Source organism: Narcine bancroftii, chromosome 7 (genome assembly GCF_036971445.1).
Source record: "Narcine bancroftii isolate sNarBan1 chromosome 7, sNarBan1.hap1, whole genome shotgun sequence".
NCBI classification, from domain to species: Eukaryota; Metazoa; Chordata; class Chondrichthyes; order Torpediniformes; family Narcinidae; genus Narcine; species Narcine bancroftii.
The window spans coordinates 20,981,312-20,997,320 of NC_091475.1; the positions used below are offsets into that span (position 1 = coordinate 20,981,312).

General features: G+C 42.8%; 1 protein-coding gene across 8 annotated transcripts in view; it reads right to left on the reverse strand.

The window, feature by feature from the left end:
• Nucleotides 1-16,009, reverse strand: part of nrip1a (nuclear receptor interacting protein 1a) — a 116,376-nt gene that overhangs the window by 67,006 nt on the left and 33,361 nt on the right. For 3 of the 8 annotated variants that reach the window (XR_011341607.1, XM_069889039.1, XM_069889038.1), the window contains exon 2: nucleotides 10,918-11,036. The exons of the other annotated variants lie outside the window; for them this stretch is intronic. The gene's annotated coding sequence lies outside the window, so the exon portion shown is untranslated. The remainder of the gene's footprint in view (nucleotides 1-10,917; nucleotides 11,037-16,009) is intronic. 8 annotated transcript variants of the gene reach the window in all.

The window sequence follows — 16,009 nt, forward strand, 5'->3', positions numbered from 1 at the left end:
TTGAAAAATAAAAGTATTGTTTATCTTCAAGTGTACCAAGTTACAGCATAAAAAATGTTTTGCATGCTATCCAGGCCAGTCAAACTATATATAAAATATATACACGTCCACACACGCCCCCCCCCCCCCACCCCATCCCCCCCGCCCCTTAACAGAATAGTGCAAAAACAAAAAAAAGCACAGGGAGTAGTGATTTAATGAAACACAAGTACAGGTATAGTGTTAAAAGAGTACAGTTAAACTGTAAAATGAGATATCTTTTCAAGAGTCTTATAATAGCAAGAAAACAAAAGTCCTTGTAAATGAACCAGTCCTGTCTCACAAAAGAAACTGCAAGATGCCGCTTCAATGAGGAAATTCGTATGAATCCACGGCATGGTTAGCACAATACTAATAACAGTGCCCATGGCCCATAAGAAATAGACAATTGAGCCCATCAAGTTTGCACTGCCATTTATTTAATCATGAGCTGATCCATTTTCCCATTCAGCCCAGCCTTTTCCCCATAACCTTTGATCCCCTGGTTAATCAAGAATCTATTAATCTCTACCTTCAATACACCCAATGCCTTGGCCTCCACAACAAATTTCACAAATTCACCACCCTCTGGCCAAAGAAATTCCTCCCCATCACTTTTTAAAGCTGACGCCCTTTAATCCTGAAGTTGTACCCACTTGTCCTAGAGTCTCTCGCAAAATAGGAAACAACCTTCTACATCTACTCTGTCCATGCCTTTCAATATTTGAAATGTTTCAACGAGTTCCTCTCCTCAACCTTCTAAATTCAAACAAGTACAGGCCAAGGGTTGTCACAGATGCTTTTACCTACCTGCATATTGAGCTTTTATTTTTACACTATTAGCTGGAAGAGCCATTTTACTTAAGTGGAAACACTCTGATTCTCTTACATTATTTCAATGGCTTTCTCATATTATGCCTTTCTTAAATCTAGAAGAAAAAAAATCAGAAGTCGTATTTTAGATACGACTACTAAATTTGAAGAAACAGAGAAACCATTTACTTGATTGCTTTCATGGGATGTAACTGCCATTATTCTATGAATTAACTCTTCCTTTCCAGACGTAATATAATTCTTGCCGTTTTTGTTATCTGTAGGTGTGGATCGGAGCCATGTTTTAAATTATTCGACAGATCCTTGGTATAGGCTGCTCAGTTATGTTTTTAAAAAAATATTTTAGTGATTAGTTGGTTTTAATAATTATTTCTTTATCTGTTTCCTCTGGTAGAATTATTTCTAATGCCACATTTTCACTCTTTGGAATTTATACAAGATACTTGTACAATGTAGACTTGGACAGACCACTTTAACTGTGTTATTTCTATTCACCTTATGCTGTGTATATTATCTCTAAAAAAGGAAAAAATAGTCAAACCTTCATCATATGATAACTCTTTCATTCCTGGAATGAAATCTGGCACAGACTGCAAGGAGTTTGAATATTCTCCCCAGGACCCAGTGAGCTTCCTCCAGGAGCACCAGTTTCCTCCCACGCTCCGAAGACGCACGGGGTTGGTAGGTTAATCGATCACATGGGTGCACTTGGGCATCACAGGCTCCTGGGCCGCAAGGGCCTGTTACCATGCTGTATCTCTGAATTAAATTAACCTGCGTCACCATTCTCTCCAAAGAGCTTCCCCAGCAATCAGCTGCCTGTCTGGTACCATAATGCCATATGGTTGCATTTGCATCCCAGTCGCTAACAAAGAAAGCAATTCTGCATGAAACCTGGCATTTGCCATCAGCTGGTTCCTTGTTATGAATCTCACATTGGACCTATCACAAAGATTTGGGGTCACTTCTAGACCTGTGCAATCAAACAGTGAGGTTGGAGTAGCTGGGACAAGGGATGTGATACAGAGAATGCCATCACAGAAAAGTGCCCATTGACCACACCCAACTGCAGGTTCTCAGAGCTCCTCCAAGTCACTTGACTTAGAATACAGGCAAACACTAGGTAACCAACAGAATGCAGAAATGGGGACACATACAAAAGAATCAAGATGTTGGAACCTGGAGCAACGAAATAAATCAGTTGGAGAGACTCAACAGGTCAAGAAGCATCAGTGGGAGTAAAACATGCAAGTCTGCAGACACTGTGATTGCAGTAAAAACACAGAAAGGCTGTAGGAACTCAGCAGGACTTTCAACGTTCATAGGAGGTAAAGATACATAAATGATGTTTCGAGTCTCGGCCTTTCCTCAAGGAATGAGCGAAAAAAAAAGACAAATGTCTGCGTTAAAAGCTAGGGGAAAAGGGGAAGAATGAGAGAGGGAGGAGAATGAACCAACAGATAAGATATAAAGGTGTTAATTAAAATCTTGCGTCTTTTGGCCCCTACTCCGCCCCTTCCCATTCTTCCCCCCATTTTCCTCAGCCTTTTACACAGACACCCATCACTTTATTTTGCTCATACCTCGATATAGGGCTCAAGGGCAGAAACATTGGTAATATATCTTTCCCTCCTACGGATGCTGCGAAACCAGTGAATTCCTCCAGCATCTGTGGTAGAACAAGAGTCGTTGATGTTTTGGACAGAAACCCTTCATTAAGAATGCCGGAATGTTCCACCATGGCAGCCAACAGCCTAATCCTCGACAGGCTTTTCAGGGAAGGTCACAAGCACAATGAGTGTGTCCACAAACAGCAAACGTTCTAGGGAAGCTACAAGATGGAACATAGATCAGGAAGCCACTGAGAGTCAAAATCTCACCTGCACAAAGCTTTAACCCTTGGCCTTCAGATATCACGATATATGAACCACATAATATAGAAAAGGGTACATTGCAACAGAGGGGGCACAAGCAGATTGCTGGCGCTGAGTTTGTTCCAATGAAGAGACAACATTTCAATAGTAGGTCCTCTACCTCTGCCCTGCTATCTGAACTGGGACAGCCACTCACAGCCACAACGGAGCAATGGCTCAACAAGTTCCCCCCCCCCCCAACAAATAAACTTCATTCAAAATAAAATTATTATAAAGAAAAAGTGCAAAAAATATGTATATCAAAGGCAGGTAACTATAGGCCAGTTAGCTAAACATCTGTTGTCAGGAAAACAATTAAAAGCATCATTCATAGCAAGGCACAGGGATCAAAATTATTCCGTCAGGCAGACACGGATTTAGGAAGGGCAGGCCATGTTTGAATAACTTATTGGAGTTCCTTGAGGATAGAATGAGCACAGTGTACTTGGATTTCCAGAAAGCGTTTGACAGGGTGTCATAGAGAAGACTTATTCATACAATAAGGATGCAGTGTTGGGATTCATGTTCAACGGGGAACATGATTAGCGTAGAGGGGAGGACGGTTAGCATAGGCACTCGTGCATCACTGTGATAGCGCCAGCAACCAGGGTTTGAATTTGGTGCTGTTTGTAAGGAGTTTGTATGTTCTCCCCTTGTCTGCGTTGGTTTCCTCTGGGTGCTGCAGTTTCCTCCCACCATCTAAAACGTTCAAACTCCTTACAGACCATGCCAGATTTGAACCCCAGTTGCTGGCACTGTAATAACCACACCAACTGGATGGCTATTTAAAAGGTGAAAGATTGTAGCATGCTGTTGTGTAAAGGGACTTGGTAGTGTTTGTGCATGGATCTCAAAAGGTGCCACAGGTAATCAAGACAAATGAAGTCTTGGACTTCACTGCTGGAGACATTGAATTTAAGAGCATGAAGGTTCTACTGCCCCCTGTAGGTGAGGCCGCATCTGGAGTAGTACGTGCAGTTCAGGTCTCCTTACTTGAGGATCGATAGACTGACTTTGGAGTTGATGATGTGGAAATTCACCAGGTTGATTCCGGAGAGAAGGGGATTAGTCTGTGAGGAGAGATTAAGTCGCCTGGGACAGTACTTCCTGGAGTTCAAAAGGATGAGAGAGAATCTTATAAAACATAAAATTATGGAAAGGGATAGATAAGGTAGAAGCAGGAAAGTGGCTTCCACTAGTAGGTCGGAATTGAACAAGGGAACAGCCTCAAGAATTGAAAGAGCCAATATTCCAACGGAAGCATTGGTGAATCCAATAAGCTGCAGACACCATTTGGCATAATAAACTGATAATGAAAATGAGTTTATTATCATGCATATAGTACAATGTACATTAGACCATAAGACATACGACCAGAAATAGGCTCTTCAGCCCATTGAGTCTGCCCCATCATTCACTGTGTGCACAAAATTCATATTTGTTGAAGCTGACAAGGTACTTATGAAAAAATGTCTACCAATAAATTAAATGAAATTAAAAGATATATTAAATGCATAAGATAGATAATACTGTACTTAGAGTGCAAAAAAAAAAGTGACTTGCAAATGTGCAGACAGTCCATGATTAGGCCACCAAGGGGTTTGAGAGCTGTTGGAAAAAAAATCTACAGGTGTTTTTTTTTTAAAAAGGCTTCCGTACATTCTGAACCCAAAGAGAGCAAGGAGAAGAGGTTGTGTCCGGGGGAGGGGGGGTTTCCTCGGCACCAAAGTTACAATCACAAAGGGATGCTATTCAGTCCATTGAGACTATACTCGCCCCTGGGAGAATTGTTCCCCATTGCTCTAACTTATTCTGGTGTACAACAGGGGCTGTTGAGCCCTGGGGCTGGCTTCCAGGATGTTAAAGGTTATACAAATATCCAGGTTTTTCTTTGAAAACTGCAGCCAAGGCATTTTAGCCCTCAATCTCAAAACAAAATCAAATTTAACGCAGACGAAAATGACCAAGCTGGCCCTGACCAATTTTGCAGACTTCAGAAATTAAAGCCAGTTGTTAACTCATTCTGGATTTCTCAGTGCCAGAATTTGCTTACTTCAGCTTTGGTATTTACTCACTCTGGCCATACAAGGAACACACAGCTGATATGTGTGTCCGAGTGTCCACCCACACTCAGTCTATGGGTGGAGGAAGTTGGGGGGGGGGGGGGGTTAACACCACAAGTTACTGCACCGGTTGATACCAACCCTAGTGACGCCACTATCCCTCTGCACTCTCATTTTTAAATAAGGGCTCTGATCCGAGGACAGGGGGACCTTGGGTTCCAAATCCAAATCCAAGGTTGCCACACAGGTTCATAAGATAGTTAAGAAGGCCTATGCAATGCTGGGCTTCATTAGCCAGGAGATTGATTTCAAGAGCTGTTAGATGATGTTGCAGCTCTGTAAATCTCTGTTGAGACCACAATTGGAATATTGTGTTCATTTCTGGTCACTGCTTTAGAAGAATAATGTGGAAGCTATGGAGAGGGTGCAGAGGAGTTTTGCCAGGATGCTGCCTGGATTGGAAAATGTCTTAGGAAGCAAAGAAGGATGAAGTGGCTTAACAGAGGACTACAAGATTATGAGAGACATAGATAAGGTCGTCAGCCAGCACCTTTTCTCCCCAGAGCAGGAGTAGCAAACACCAGAGGACATCTGTACGTAGTGAAGGAAGGAAAGTTTAGAGAAGACATCAGGGGTTTTTTTTTTAAATAACACCTTTGCATGTCAAAGGTGACAGTGGAGGTAGTACATAGGAGCATTTAAAAGAATCTTATGCATGTGGATGAAAGAAAAAAATAGAGCGTTTTGAGGGAAAGAGCGTTTAGTTTTATTTTGGTAGGTATACACAAGTTGCCACAACATTGCGGGCTGAAGGGCAAATCCTGTGCTGTAATGTTCTATTCCCTTTCTCCCACTGAAATTGTTCAATCCACCGAGCTCCTCTGGCAGATTTTTCTTTGTGCTCCAACCTCTCCAGTTTGCTTCTGGTAAGATTTTCAACATTTGTTTATGTAAAACAAGACACACACTCAAGAACACAGAGCTCAAACTGAACATTAGATGAAATGGTCAGCATATCTCCCTTGCAGCTCTGTGCAAGTGTGCACAACTCTCTCTCAAACAAATCCTGGGTACGCCGCTCACTCTGTGATCCCAGTCACCCACAGAGTTCTCCTCAAAATGGTTCCATGTTCAATCAGATCAGAATTGGAGAAAGACCAAATGCAAGAACTGGTGCCAAAAATCTTCTCAACCTTCCTTCACATTATTTCACTTTCTGGCTTGGTAAGCGAAGGGTGACAACAAAATATAACCCGTGTCCTTCCAGCCTCTGGGGACCGCTCCAAAGGACAAGTGATAGATGGGGTGGTGGCAGTGGCTTCCCCAGAACAAAGCAAATGTAAAAGCTTCAAAACTGTACTGTGTACGCCAAGCAGTCTACTTGTGCCAAGGATGAAGTAGTGTGGGGGAGAGCAGGGGACAGTAGGGCAGCAAGACGAGATCAGCCTTGAACTTCTTGAATGGAAGAGCAGAGCAGAATGTCTGATTGGACACTTTGTGGAGTCTTACCAGCATCTTGCTGACCTCTCCTCTTTGGCCTTGAGAAATCAGGTAACACCAGCACCTCAAAATGCAGATTTAATAGATTACATTTTGCACATCGTCTGAAGAAAGTTTAAAATCTCTCCCAGGTCTTTCTCCTCCTTGCCTCAGTCACCTCCTCTAGTCCCAATTCTTCCAGAGCTGGGAGTCGATATTTCCAAAAAACTCTCTTGGAGCCAGCATATTAAAGCAACCATGAAGAAGGCACACCGATGCCTCTATTTTGGCAGGTTGTCAGATACTCTATCAAATTTCTACAGGTGTACGGTGTAAAGTATACTGACTGGTTGCATCATAGCCTGGTTTGGGAATTTGAGTGCCTAAGAATGCAGAAGGCAGCAAACATGGCCAGGTCCATCACTAAATAAATCTATGTGAGGTTCTGCTTCAAGAAGGACTCCCATCTCCTTTGTCACAACCTTCTCTCTGCTACCTTCGGGCAGAAGATACAGAAGGGGTGGCATGATTGGCAATGCCTTTATAGCACCGTGACAAGGGCTAGAATCCCACACTGTCTGTAAGAAGTTTGTAGTTCGCCTCATGTCTACGTGGGTTTTCCCCCCCAGGGGCTCCGACTTGTGGGCTGAAATGGCCTGCTACCATTCTGTATGTCTAAATTCAAATTTTAAAAAGTGATTTAAATTTAAGCCTGAAGACCATCACCTCTAGGTTTGAGAACAGTTTATCAGGCTCTTGAACCTCCTGTTGTTACGCTAATCACCGACTGCTTCAACACCACAAAAGGACTGTATGCACTAATAATAATGTTACTTTATTTTGAGACAAGCATAACTAAATACTTATTATCCATCTTTATATTTATTGTCACTTTAATTCAATGAGTTTACTATTATACTGTAGTTAATATAATAGGGTGACACGGCTAGCGTAGCAGTTAGCGTAACCCTGTTACAATGTCAGCGACCGAGACCATGGATCAAATCCACCACTGTCTATAAGGAGTTTGTACGTTCTGCCTGGTGTTCTAGTTTCTTCCCACTGTTCAAAATATACCAGGGATTGTAGATTAATTGGGTGCAATTGGGCGGCATGGGCTCGTGGGCCAAAAGGGCCATATGTCTTTTTTTAAAAATCTCAGTTTTCTAAAGAACCTGTTCAGCTGCAACAATTAAGAATTTTGGTGCAGACATATACTGTACCTTGTATATGACAATAAAAGTCATTGTTGTCCAACAACCTCTCTCATCTCTGGGATTCTCCACTTTTGGCCTCCCAAGCATCCCAGCTAACTGTGGCTGCTCCACCAATTTCAGCTATCTTGGGATGACCTTTGGACTTCCCTCCCCAAAGCCCTATCTCTCACCCAATTCCCCTCTCCAAGCCTCACTCCTTTAGGACATTCATTACACCCCCACTTTTTTGTTACAACTTCCAATCCATTTTATTAATATTGCAACTCAAGAAGTGATGCAGAACAGCCATTTCCAGAAACCTTGGAGAAAGGAGAGAGAGAGAGGAACATTAATGTTAATGGATCATGCGTATGTTAGAAGTTGGGATGAGAATGATTTTAACAGGTTTTGGCTGAACCTTTGGAAGGAAGGATTGAAAAGGACCAATTTTTGGAGATAAAACTGTAAGCCATCATTAATTCACACAATACTTGATGGATGGCCCTGTACCCCAGATATTGATACAAGTTTTGAGTATCCAATTCTGAGGTTAGGAGAAATAGAAACCAGAGAACATGGGTTAAGAGTGAAAGGGGAAAAGTTTAAAGGGAATATTTGGGGAAACCTCTTCATGCAGAGAGTGGTGGGAGTCTGGAACAAGCTGCCAGCTGAATTGATAATTGCAGGCTTATTTTTAATATTTAAAAAATTTGGACAGGTACAGGAATGGAGGCCTATGGTCCAAGTGCAGGGGTCTGTTTCTATGCTATAGTGTTCTGTGGTTCTACGGTAACAAGCACTGGGTGAAAACTAGTGTCCAACGGTTATCTGCTAGGGGATCCTCATGCTCAAATAATGGCTCCATACATTCCAAATCAAGTGACCCTCACCCTGAACATCCCATTGCTCTGTACATTTACAGTGTTTGATCCTTACCCTGAATTAACAGCAACTGTGGACAGTCACTAAACAAACTGATTGTCAAGCTAAATAAATAGCGACTCTGGACACTCGTATCAAATGACCCTCATCTTGAATGTACACTATACTCTCAGACAGTGACCCTTACCCTGAGTCAACACCAAGTGTGTACAGTTGCACAGTGACCTTTAATATGATTAATTCTGCAGACCTGTACTGAACAGAGTCCCCCCCTAATTTGGTATTCAGCAATGAAATCCATCAGATTACTATCCGGAATTTACAATGGAAGGGACATTTCTGGTGTGAGATGGCACCAGTTTGCATTAACCTGGGAACATATCCATGACTTTACAATAATGCACAACAGCTTTGGAGATTTCAGCCAAGGGTCTGAGGGCAAGAGTGCAGAAATGTGAGGGACCAGATCAAAAGTGTGAAGTTCCTTCCAGTCAAATGGCCTTGCATTCCCCAGTTGTCCAAAGGCTACCAGGGTTCCATGGTATTTCCAGGTCCTCACTGTGAAACTGGGTCAGAGGTAAAGCAAGCCAGAGTGAAGAGCTATTGAAAGGGGAGAAGGGAAATTGAATTGTTCATTGGCATGTGTATGGAATTATAATGGAAAAAAAAATTGTTGGCCTGTTGACCAGGCAAGTCAACCTAAAGATAGCCCTACTGCAGCTGCACGCCAATGAGGGCTTTGCATAGGGGCTGATCGCAAAGCCCGGGGGCAAGGGGGGAATGATGCAACAAAGGCGACACTTTGTGCACACAAACACGCATGCACAGGCCGACAAGGGAAGCAAGGGCAGCATTGTGGTCACGTGCGGGGAAGGAGCAAATTGGGCAGCACAGGGGCGTGGCAGCGAAGGGCAGGCTGGGATAGGAAAGATTATGGTGGAAAATGGAGAATAAATGATACAAGGTTGTTTGCTGAAATGAAAAGTGTTAATCGTCTTTATTTGTGCGGCAAGAGTTTAACCGTTCCTACAGGCCAACAGCTAGCACAAACACTAAAACAAAAACACAGCAAATGTGTTGCAATGAAACTGAAGGGCATGGTATAGTATCATAACAGCTAAAGATAAAAATATAACTACACTGTGTAAGAGTTCACCTTTTATAAATAATGAGGTCTATTTAGAGCAGGAAAAGAAACTGTCCTTAAATCTGGAGGTTCATATCCTCACTGGTCAGGAAGGCACAACAGCAACTGTACTCTGTGAGAAGACTGAAGTAGGCAAGGCTTCGACAGGAGATCTATCGAAAGCGACCAGGCCGGCTGCATCACAGTGTGGCATAGTTGCTGCAGAGAAATGGATCGGAGGTCAATCCACAGGATCATTATGAGGGGCAGAGAGGATCACTGGAGTCTACCACCCGCTCCCCCCCCCCCCCCCCACCACCCAATCAATGTGATCTACCAGGATCACTGACTGAAGAGGACAGCAAAATTGTTGAGGACTCTTTCCACCCCACACACAGCATCTTTCAGATGCTCTCGTCGGGGGAGAGATTCTGGAGTATCAGAGTCAGGACCACCAAGCTTGATGAACAATCTCTTCCCATGTGCAGTAAGAATGCTAAATGACCAAAGAAATGCTCACACTAACCATTTGAGACTCTCATATTCACAAAATATTTCCTCACCTCTAGATCACAATTGGTCCGTACATCTCCTCCACAATCTCCATCAGTACTGGAGCACCACAGGGATGCATTTTTAGCACCCTGCTCAACTCACTTTATGCCTTGATTGTGCGGCTCGGTAGGACAATAACACCATCTACAAATTTGCGGATGATACCACAGTTTGGGTTGTATAAAGAAAGGCGATAAGTAAGCATACAGGAAGGAGATTGAAAACTTGGCTGAATAGTGCACCAACAACAACTTCATACTCAATGTCACCAAATCTAAGGAGCTGATTGTTGACTTCAGGAAGGGAAAACCACAGGTATAGAATCCAGTCATCAATGGGAGATCAGAGGTGGAGAGGGTGAGCAAATTTACATTCTTGGGAGTCACCATCTCGGAAGATCTTTCTTTGACCCAACACACTAATGACATTGTGAAGAAAGCATGCCAATGCCTTCATTTCTTTTGTGGAGGTTTGGTCGGACACCAGAAACCCTGGCAAATTTCTACAGATGTCTGGTAGAAAGTGTGCTGACTGGCTGCATCACAGACTGGTATGGCAACACCAATACCTCTGAGCGTAATGCCTTCCAAAAGGGAGCGGACACAGCCCAGGACATCACAGGCAAAATCCTCCCCACTATCAAGAACATCTACAGGGAACACTTTGGAGAGCATCAGCAATCATCAAGGATCCACACCACCCAGCACACACTCTGTTCTCACTGCTGCCATCAGGAAAGAGGTCTCGGTGCCACAAGACTTGCACCACCAGGTTCAGGAACAACTGTTCCCCCTCCACCGCCAGACTCCTCAACAACAAATTGAATCAGGGAGTCATTTAAGGACACTTACTTGTGCACTTTGTTGATTTTTGTATTCTCTCTGTATTGCAGTTTACATTTGTATGCTGTTCTTTATAGATGTACATTGCATAGTTTTTTGTTGCACTCTAAGTGGTAATTCTGCCCCACCTGCAGGAAAAAGAATCTCAAGGTTGTATGTGACGTCATGTATGCACTCTGACAATAAATCTGAAATCAATATTTTTTTGTGCATATGAATACTTCTAGCATACGTATTGTTTGTAGGTATGTGTATAACGTCTGGATGTGTGTCTGCAAATCAGAGAATGCTATTTCATTGGGTTGTACTTGTACAATCAGATGACAATAAACTTGACATTTTTAAACCCATGTACCTTTTGCTAAGGGGAGGGGAGAAGTGGCGTAGGGTGGGGAGGGAAAGAATCTCCAGAATCCTCCCTCAAAGAAAGTTTCCTCTGGCACTGGATCCATCTACAGCTGACAGCGATTTCACTGACACCCTGATCCCTGGCGTTGGACTTCAGTCTTCTTGATGAGTGGAAAGAGGTGACTTTTTTTTTTAAATCACGTTTCAAATAGTGAAAACAAATGCTTTCATAAAGCAGCCAGAGGAGCCACATTTTTAAGGAGAAAGATACTAAATGAGTCAAAGCCTATGGGGTTAGCGCAGGAAAGTGGGGCTGAGATAAATGATTAGCCATTGAATGGTGGCGCAAGGATAAAGGGCTGAATGCCCTCATCCTGCTTCTCAAGTTTGAACATTTAAAGAAAGGTGAAATGGGGTGAGATCGTGAGCTTTAAAAACTTATCTGTTGAAGATGGCTCTCACCCACCCCCCCACCCCCCCACCCCATCCTCACTACATTCTACAAAGAATGTATTGAAAGCATCCTGTGCAACTGCATCACCGCCTGGTTTAGAAGCTGTACCACCTCAGACCGCAAGCCCCAGCAGAGGATAGTGAAGTCAGCAGAAAAGATCATTGGGGGCTCTCCTCGAAGCATGAAGGATATCAACTACACTTGATGCAGGCAAAAGCCAATAAACTGGTGAAGGACTCCTCACACCCCTCATGTAAACGGTTCTCCCTTCTACCATCAGGTAGGAGGTACCATAGAACTTGGGCCTTATGTCCAGATTGGGCAACAATTTTTTTGACCCCAAACCATTAGGTTCCTGAATTCTCTGAATTTATGTGGATAATGAACCGTGGACTTTTAATGTACGTCTTAATTTTTTTTTTTTAAAATAAAGATGTTTAACTTCTATTCTAACTTGTATTTATGTAAATAGGCTCTGTGGACCTGGAGAAACACTATCTTGACTTTAGCATGTGAGCATGATATGAATGATAAATAAAGGTGACATGAATTGACTTGATGAGACCACACTTAAGAGTATGGTGTTCAGTTCTGGTCACCTCATTATAGGAAGGAAGTGGAAGCTATAGAGAGGGTGCAGAGATTTACCAGGATGTTGCCTGGATTGGGAAACAAGTCTTAAGAGGCAAAGTTAGCAGAGCTGGGACTCTTCTCTTTGGCACATAGAAGGATGAGAAGAGACTCGATAGAGAGGCATCGATAGGGTGGACAGCCAGCACCCATTTCCTAGGTCAGGATCAGCAGACACCAGAAGACATGTACAAAGTGAAATGAAGGAAGTTTAGGGGAGATATCAGGGGTAAGTTTTTTTTTAAAACACACAAGAGTTGTGGGTGTCTAGAATGCCTTGCCGGGGATGGTGGTGGAGGCAGAAACATTAGGAGTATTTAAAAGACTAAGACAGACTCATGGATGCAAGAAAAGTTGAGGGTTACAGGGTAGGAAGAGTTTAGTACCTTTCTTTAGGAAGAAATATATGGGTTTGGACAACTGAGGACCGAAGGGCCTGTATTGTGCTGTATTGTTCTATGGGAAGGGAAAAGATATATAAAATGGAGGTCTATTGTTGGAGGATTTGTATAATAATTCATTGACGTTTTCAGTCTTCAGACTGTTTCTTATCTGTGATTGTGCAAGGGCATTCTCGTGATCATATGTGTTTGAGCAAGTGTGTGTCTCCATGAGTTTAAGTGTGTGCATGAATGTATATTTTCATTTTTTCAATTTGTCCATTTGTACTCATTTTAATGTCTATCTGCACGAGTTTGTGTTTTATCTGCAGGTGTGACTGCGTGCATGTGATCACAGGTGATAACACATAGGTGGATACAATGAAACACTGTTATCGAACAAAGGATCTGATCTATATTTGACTCATTCGCCAATGTTGTTTCTGTCCCTGGACAAGGCCACGCCCCATATTTACCACAGTTTATGCCCCAGTTTAAATATCAACAAGTTGGCTTTGTTTCTTCAAATCTGCATGGAAAGGTGTAGCATGTCACAAGTGTCAGAGCGTGGAAACGTTCTTTCACCCCATGCGTCCAGGCCAACCAAGGTGTCCTCCTGAGATCGTCCCATCTACTTGCATTTGTCCTGTATCCTTCTAAACCTTTCCTACCTGTGTACGTGTCCAAATGTCTTGAAATGTCACTGTAACCTCCTCTACTATTTCATCCAGCAACTCGTTCCATGAACCTACTGCTCTCTGAAAGAAAGTGCCCCTCAAGTCCCTTATAAATCTTCCCGCTCTCACCTTAAACTTATGCCCTCCAGCTTTAGTCTCACCTACCCTGGAAAAAGACTGTGCATGCTTACCTTATCTATGCCCCTCATCATCTTCGAAACCTCTGAGGGTCTCTCTCCCACCCCTTCGGCGGTGGGGGGGATACAGAATATCCCTTCAGTGAACTACAAAATTACAGATAGTTGTGAACTTGGCCAGTGCCATATTGGCATCAATCTCTACATCATCGAGGACATCTTTGAAAAGCGGTGTCTTAAGAAAGCAGCCTCGATCATCAAGGACCCTCAGTACCCAGGCTTCTTCTCGCTGTTACCATTAGGAAGGAGCTACAGGAGTTTGAAGACAACCATCCAACAGTACAAACACTGTTTCTTCCCCTCCACCGTCAGATTTCTGAATGGACATTGGACCACAGATATGACCTCACTTGCTCTTATTTTTGCACTAATTTATTGCTTTCCAAATGTGCTTTTACAGCAATATTTGCACTATGTTGCCATAAAACTATAAATTTTGTGACCTGTACATGGCAATAAATTCTGTCTATTCTTGCACACCAGGGAGAAATGTCCCAGCCTATCCCTACAACTCAAGCCCACCAATCCTTGCAATGTTCTTGAAGTTTATAGGATACCTTTGATTATGCAAACATTCCTGGATGGAAAATGATTAGAAGACATAGAAGACCTGAACATCACAACAGGAGGAGTTCCACTTAAGGGGATATTTGAATTGGACAAATCAGGAAACACAAAGGCACCTGTGCAGTTGAGGAGGTCTCGGAAGTCAACACCACTAGGCTCGCTGAGTTCATAAACATTTAACCTGCTATACAGTTTCAAGAATAAATAGTTGAAAGTATGCATGGGCTTATTTCATATGTAGAAAACTGCATGTACCTTGACTCTGATACATTGTTGTACTGGACTCTGCCTCTTAGTTGCCTTCATCTAATACAAATGATCCTCAAAGTGGGCACTGCCACTCCCATGGGGGCAGTGGAAAGATCTAAGGGAGTGGTGAGGGAAAAGGGGGTGTTCTGAACCTTCAGTCTTTAGGGAACTCAGTTGGTCAGGGAGCCTCTAATATCTCAGGTTGAAAACAATTCATCAGAACTTCACCCTGTTCCAATGAAGATTCTCCAGATAGAAATGTTAGCTCTTGCTCTCACTACAGAGGCCGTCTGACCTGCTGAATATTTCTTGCATTTTTGGTTTTATATCAAATTTCCAAAATCTCCAGTATTTTGATTTTAAAGTACTTTGTGATTGCATTCAAGACTTTTCTGTACGACCAAGACAACCAATGAAGCAGTTTGAAAGTCCAAAATGTAATTCACTCTACTGCAAAGTTTGATGAAGAAGCCAGTGCAGTAATTTTCTGGCCAGACTCAGGGTGGCAGTAGTGAGCAAAATAAATGGCGGCAAGGCATTCTTGTGAGAGCCGGTCTCAGTGGCCACCATGTTGTACTGGCATCACAACCCCCCTACTCAGCGCCACCACAACCCCCCCTTTCAGAGCCGCCACCACTGCCCCGCTCAGCACCACTGCTAACCCCCGTGCCGTTGAATGGGAGGGATGCTCAGGATGTGGCCTGGAGGCCAAGGGGGCTGCAGCCGGAAAACATTTGGGAACCACTGGCCTAATATATATTTGTGCATGCATGACTGTTCTACATACAAACCAACATATAAATATCCAAGGAGGCTCAGTAGGGGTAACATTTGATGCTGAATGTTGGATGCTAATGGCAGCATGGCACAGCTGCAGGGCAACTCCCAACCTGTGTGTTCTATTTTGTTTTACGCTATCTCATTTTCACTGTACACTGCAATGGTTATGGTATGATCGACAAATAAACATGACTTGAATGTCATGACCACATTGAATTTAAGGTCATATGGAGTTCAAAAGTTTTTTTTTAATTAAACTTGCACCAGGGACACCTCAATTAGTTACAGTCCTGTGATTCAATGTACATTCAGAATAAAAACAAGTGGCCAAACCCAGTTCAATCTGGGCCCACAAAAGCAAAGCAACATTGGCAGAAACTCTTCACAAATCCATTTGATGCTGTGAATGTCATGACCACATTGAATTTAATCTTTAAGGTCATATAAAGTTCAAAAGAAAAATTGAACTTGCACCCAGGACACCTCAATTAGCTACAGTTCTGTATATTCATGCAGAATTACCATGAAGGTTTTTGGGATATTTTGTTTCAACCATGTAATCAACAACTGAGTGTTATTTCCTGGGGAACGCAGGTATCCTGCTATTTAAACATATTCTGATACATCTTTACCTCTGCCTCATTGCAACTATAAAACAAAACCCATAAAGATTGGAGATAAACATGAAAGTCTGCAGATGCTGTGATTGTAATTTAAGATACAAAAGTGCTAGAGAAACTCAGTAGGTCACATAGTGTTCTTTATGTAACAAAAGCCCCTTTCACACTGGGACTTTAACTGCTGCCAATTTACCAGTTA